General features: G+C 40.1%; 1 non-coding gene across 1 annotated transcript; it reads left to right on the top strand.

The window, feature by feature from the left end:
* Positions 1-4,909: 4,909 nt before the first annotated feature.
* LOC130937477 (small nucleolar RNA R71) lies at positions 4,910-5,017 on the top strand. The gene has a single exon (XR_009068696.1). It is a non-coding gene; the product is annotated as a small nucleolar RNA R71 (small nucleolar RNA).
* The last annotated feature ends 1,274 nt before the right edge of the window (positions 5,018-6,291 follow it).

The raw sequence follows: 6,291 nt of genomic DNA, 5'->3' as shown, positions 1-6,291 counted from the left end.
GAGCATCCTCCTGGAAGCAAATTCTCCATGGGCTGAAAATTAAATTAAAAATCCAACTTAATTCATTTCTTCACCAATTCAAAAGCCCATCCAAATTCCAAAATCCAAGAATAGAAAGTGTATGAATAGTAGCTAGTTTGATGTAATTAGGACCTCTAGAATCACTTTTGAATTTTCCTTTAACTTCCATTTTTGAGCTTTTACTTTGGAATTTAGTTCTTAGAGAATTGGGGAGGAGAATTGATCTCTCTTCTTCCTTGTTCTTGCGTGAGCACCCTTTACTTTTCTTATTTTGGATCTTGGGTGAAGAATTGAAGAACTTCTATTTCAATCTCACCTTGAGATCCCTTGCTTTAATTTTCTGCATAATTGAATTTCAATTTCCATTTACTGCTTCATCTTCTACTCTTTCTATAATTTACTTTCCTTTATTTCTTTTGCAATTGTTCTTGGTGGATTAAGGAAGGATTTGAGATCTAGACTTGCTATCTAGTCTCCTCCACTCCGAGATCTTCAACCTCTTTTAAATTGCTGCAAATTAAGCATCGCTCACTTTCTGTTTTTAATTCTTCAAAGCATTTCACTGTTTTGTTTGAGATCCACTTCAATTCAATTCATCTTTTGCTTTTCTACTTGTTGCAATTTACTTCTGCTTGTTTAAATTCTGCAATCCCAATTCCCAATTCCTTTTATGATTTAAGCCATTTATATTTCTTGCAATCTAAGTTTCTGCACTTTATATTACTTGCACTTTAAGATTCAGCCTCTTTACTTTCTTTGCTCTTTAATTTACTGCAATTTTTCCCTCTCCCTTTACATTTCACGCAATTTTGTTTCTGCCAATTACAAACAACTCAACCAATACTTGATTCGCTTGACTAAATCAACCACTAAACTAAAATTGCTCAATCCTTCAATCCCTGTGGGATCGACCTCACTCATGTGAGTTATTATTACTTGATGCGACCCGGTACACTTGCAGGTGAGTTTCGTGTTGGAATGTTTTCCACAACATCAGGTTCTTCCTCTTGTGCTTCTTCTGATGATCTCTTCCTTAGATGGGGTTTTCTCTGTTGTTGAGCTGGAGTCACATGGGTTATACGTTGGAGTGTAAGTGATCTCCCAAGACTTACCCAAGTTGGATTGCTGTCTTCAAAGACTACCTTGGCTTTCATGCATAATCTAAGGATGGTGCTGGGGTACCAAAGTCTAGCACCCGAATCTCTCTTCTCAGGTGATTCTTGGATTCCCTCAGCTATAATTTTGTGTACGTTGATGCTTCCACCCTTTATTAAACAATGTACCATGGTAGCTCGAGTAATATTGACCTCAGAATTGTTTGCGGCTGGAAAGATAGACCGTCTCACAAGCTCAAACCATCCCTTGGCTTCTGGGATGAGGTCGCCTCTCCTAATGAACCGTGGTCTCCTATCCGAGTACCTTTCACAATCCGATCCTATAACACACATGTCGTTCACAATCTCTTCAAGTTCATCATTGTCAGGGCCATTGCTTATTCTTTCATGATAACTGAGCTTGTCAAAATAGGGTGATTTCAGATGAAGAGTTCTTGTTATAGCATTGGAGCTGAAATCTACCTCTGTTCCTCTTACGTAGCTCTTGAAGGTGGGAGCTATGGTCTTGTCTTCTCTAATCACATTTGTATAGAATTCCCTGATGAGGGTTGCATTTATCTTTGCTTCCGGGTTAGTGAGCTTTTGCCATCCCCTTTGCTCAATTTTTTCTCGAATCTGTGGGCATTCATCTTCATTAAATTGGAATGTCAACTCAGGCAGTATCATTTTGTTCTTTATCCGTTCAAACTCGAGCTCATGGAAGGATGTTTTGAATCTCCCGGCATCGGAGGGAGGTTACCCCATAGGCTCCTTTCCTCTTCGCCTCTTGGAGCTTGATGATGCCATTCAAGATGGTTGACGTGTGGTTGTGATTCACAAGATATGGTTAGGAGAGTGTGTATGAGACTTTTGGTAAAGTAGAGAATGAAGTGTGTGTCCGAGAGAAGGAAGAGAGAGGAATGATAGTATGAAGTGTTTACAGAGAGATTGTGTAAAGGGGTTTATATAGGAAGATGGCAATTGATTGAAGGGTGTGGATTGATGGTGTTGTTTGATAATGGACCGTTAGGGTTTGGTGTTGAATGAGCACAAGGATCACCTCTTTTATGAGGGTCTTGGTTCAGGTCCCCAAGGCTATCCAACTCCCAATGTTGCATGGCACACTTCCAAGGATATTTCCCTTGAAGACAAGTGTGAGATTTCCTTGGTATCGTGACCGAATCTCCCTTCCTTAATTGTCCTATCAAGTACCATCAATGTCCTCTTTGATTCCCTATACACGAAGAAAAATTGCAAATGGTTAATTGAAATTTTTGGTGGGAAAATTTAAAGTGTGAGCTAGCTAACAAAAAATATCTTTTTCTTTTGTTTTTAAATGGCTAAATGCTTTCCATGAATGCAAATCAATCAACAACTAAACCCCCCATGCATGCAACGTTGGTACACCAAACTTGTTTGGGATCAAATGGTGCAACAAGTTTGGGGAATAATTTTACCTCATAAAGTGTGTTCAAGCCCACTTGGTGTGCCTTGAACACCAAACTTATTATGCACTATACACTGCATGTAAAGGAGTCTTTTATTGGTTGTCAAAATTGATTTAAAAATCCATGAAATTTGCCTTATTACTACTATTAGAAATTAAAGGAAGAGGGCATAGAACATGGGTTGCCTCCCATGGAGCGCTTCTTTAGCGTCATTAGCTTGACGTTTGGTCCTTGTCAAGGTGGTTGATAGTGCTTGAAGTCTTCTTCCCTTGCAGTGAACATATATCCATTGGCTTTGTTGATAAGCTCCATATGCTCTAAGGACAAGATTTTGTTGATGGTGTACACTTGAGGTAGCTGAGATGGGATGGTAGGAAGATGAGGTGGGATGGTTGGATAGTGAGCAGAGATCACTTCATCTCCCGGGGAGAAATCCTCTATAGGGATCTTCTTGTTTTTCCATCTTCTAGGTACTTTCCTCCTTGTTTCTCTTGATGCTGTCTTGCTTTCTATAGATTCTTTCTTTAAGGGATCCTTGTTGCTGGCTTTGCATGACTCTGGTGGGCTCAGCTCCCTTTGAGTTACCTCTGAATGTGGTTCCTCCTGAATATATGGCTTTCCAACCAATGGGGTTTCCAATTGTGTTGTTTGTGCTTCACTGCTTGTTTCTTGCATCAATGCTTCATTATGCTCTTCTCTTGATTCTTTGTTTTCTTGACTTGCTTCTTGCCATGATTTGAAGACATTGAAAGTGAGCTGCTCGTCATGTATTCTCAACACTAACTCTCCTCGCTCTACATCTATGAGTGCTCTAGCTGTGGCTAGGAATGGCCTTCCCAGAATAATGGGGTAAATAGGATTCTCATCCATTTCCAGGACAACAAAGTCTGTGGGGAGATAGTAGCTCCCAACCTTCACTAGCACATTTTCAACTACTCCTATTGCCTGTTTTTGAGTTTTGTCAGTCATTCCGATAATTACATCAGTAGGAGTTAGTTCATTGATTTGGAGCTTCTTCATGAGGGAGAGGGGCATTAAGTTGATGCTTGCTCCCAAGTCACAAAGCCCTTTGTCAATCTTTGTTTCTCCTATGGTACAGGGAATGTGAAAACTCCCTGGATCCTTCTTCTTTGTGAGTGGCCCTGGTTGAATGAGAGCACTACAATCCCTGTTCATCTTTATTATTTGTCCACTCTTCAATGGACTTTTTCTGGCTAGTAGCTCCTTTATATACTTGATGTAGAAAGGCATTTGTTGGAGGGCCTTAATGAATGGTATATTTACATCAAGAGATGCAAATATATCGAAGAACCTTGAATACATTCTCCCTGCTACACCACCTTTAAGCCTTTGGGGAAAAGGTGCATATGGGTTCAATACCTCCTTCTTCTTCAGCTCTTCCTTGAGTATGGGTTGAAGTACATGGCTTATTTCTTTCTGGTTTTCCTTTTGATTATCATGGAGGTGTTCTACTCCATTCATACTCCTCTCATCATTTGTGGTTATCATCTGACATTCCTTCCACCTTACTTTCTTTGTTTCTCCCCTTGGATTCTTCTCTGTGTCACTGGGAAAGCCATCAGTGGGTTTGGGAATTTGTTGAGATAGATACCCTACTTGGGACTCCAATCTCTTGATGTTTTCTCCTTGGTTTCTGATATTGGCTCTCACTTCTTCCTTAAACACCTTATTGTCTTGGACTTCTCTGCATAAGTTTTCAAGTAGAGCCTCAATCTTTGAGAGTCTATCATCTATTAGAGATGGTGGGTTGAGATTAGGTGGTTGAGAAGGTTGGTTAGGTGGGTGTTGATAGAATCTTTATGAGGTGTGTTGGTGAGTTGCATTGTTGTTGGAATTGAGGTTGTGGCGTCTTTGATCTTGACCTTGGTCTTGTTGATTTCCCCACCCAAAGTTAGGGTGATTTCTCCATTCAGAGTTATAAGTTTTAGAGTATGGATCATGGATTTGTCTAGGTGAGTTTCCAACATAGTTGGCTTGCTCCCAGTCACCTTCTTCTCCTATATTCACTCTTTCTTGAGCTGGTGATGAAGTGATGGCTGCTGCAACTTCGTTTTCCTCCACCTTCTTAGTAAGATCTGCTAGCTGCTTGGTGATCATCTTATTTTGAGCTAGCAATGCATCCATGTGGTTCAGCTCCATTACTCCTCTAGTGTTACTTCTTTCGGAGGCATAGAAGTAGTCATTCTCAGCAATTGTTTCAATGACATCGATGGCTTCTTCAATGGTTTTCTTCTTGTTTAGGGAGCCACCTGATGAATGATCTACGGCCTTCTTTGACTCATAGGAAAGTCCTTCATAGAAAATGTGAAGTTGAACCCATTCATTGAACATTTCTGGTGGGCATCTTCTTGTTAAATCCTTGAATCTCTCCCATGCTTCATAGAGAGTCTCACCATCTTGCTGCCTGAAAGTCTGCACCTCAGCTCTCAGCCTGTTGATTCTTTGAGGGGAGTAGAATCTTGCCAAAAATTTGTTCACCACATCTTTTCAATTTGTTAAGCTCTCCTTTGGGAAGGATTCAAGCCATTTGGATGCCTTGTCCCAGAGTGAAAAAGGGAACAAGAGCAGCCTATAGACATTCGGGTGGACTCCATTAGACTTCATAGTGTCACAAAATCTCAAGAAGGTGGTTAGGTGTTGATTGGGGTCTTCTTGAGCACTTCCTCCAAATGAACAATTGTTTTGAACAAGGGTGATGAGCTGGGGTTTTAGTTCAAAGTTGTTGGCATGTATGGTGGGCTTCTGGATGCTACTTCCACAGTTTCCTGGATTAGGATTGATGTAGGAGCCTAGAACTCTCCTTTCTTGCCCAGCACGATTTGCAGGGCCTTCTCTAGCATGGTTGTGAGCTTCTTCTTCATGATTGTTTTCCAAATTCTCTTCCATGTTGGGTTCAAAGTACTCTTCCTCTTCCTCAGCACCAACAATTCCTTTCCCTCTTGCTTCCCTCCTTAGTCTCTAGAGGGTTCTTTTAGGTTCTGAATCGAAGGAAGTTGAAGCTCCCTCTCTTCTCCCTGTCATACAACTAACAAAACACACAGCAAGAGATAAAATGAAGAGATTATTCTTGTTAGAGTAATTGTTAGTGTGAGTGATACAAATTATCAAACAGTTAGTGGGTTAGTGAGCAGAATTGTAATTAGCAAAGAACGAAAGAAAACAGAGAGGGTAACGGGGATGAGGAAGAAACTAACAAACTGGAGGAAATTAACTGAATCAAATAAACAAATAAAGAAAAAGAAAAATGCTCAATCTAGTGAACTTCCAACTTAATCATTGTTGATTCAAAATCAATCCCCGGCAACGGCGCCATAAACTTGATGCATGGGAATTTGTCTCTCAACAAATCTCCCTTCAGCAAGTATACCGAATTGTCGTCAAGTAATAACTCACAAAAGAGTGAGGTCCAATCCCACAAAGATTAACGGATTAAGCAATCAATGGTTAATTGATTATCCTAGTTAGACGAATCATATTGAAGTGATAAGGAACAAGGAAATGTAAATGGCATAAAAGTAACGGAAGCAATAAAGTGCAGAAAAGTAAAATGGCAAAAAAAGTAAATGTAAGAACTAAAAATAAAATGAACATTGGGATCAAGAGATATTGCAATCCTCCGGATCAAGTTCATTCTCATCTCTTCCTCAATCAATGCATTCATTGATCTCCTTGGCAATCTTAAGTGATTGGATCCCAATTCCTTGGCA

Source organism: Arachis stenosperma, chromosome 6 (genome assembly GCF_014773155.1).
Source record: "Arachis stenosperma cultivar V10309 chromosome 6, arast.V10309.gnm1.PFL2, whole genome shotgun sequence".
Lineage (NCBI taxonomy): Eukaryota > Viridiplantae > Streptophyta > Magnoliopsida > Fabales > Fabaceae > Arachis > Arachis stenosperma.
The sequence above is the reverse complement of the archived record's forward strand: the minus strand, read 5'-3'. Positions and strand labels throughout refer to the sequence as shown.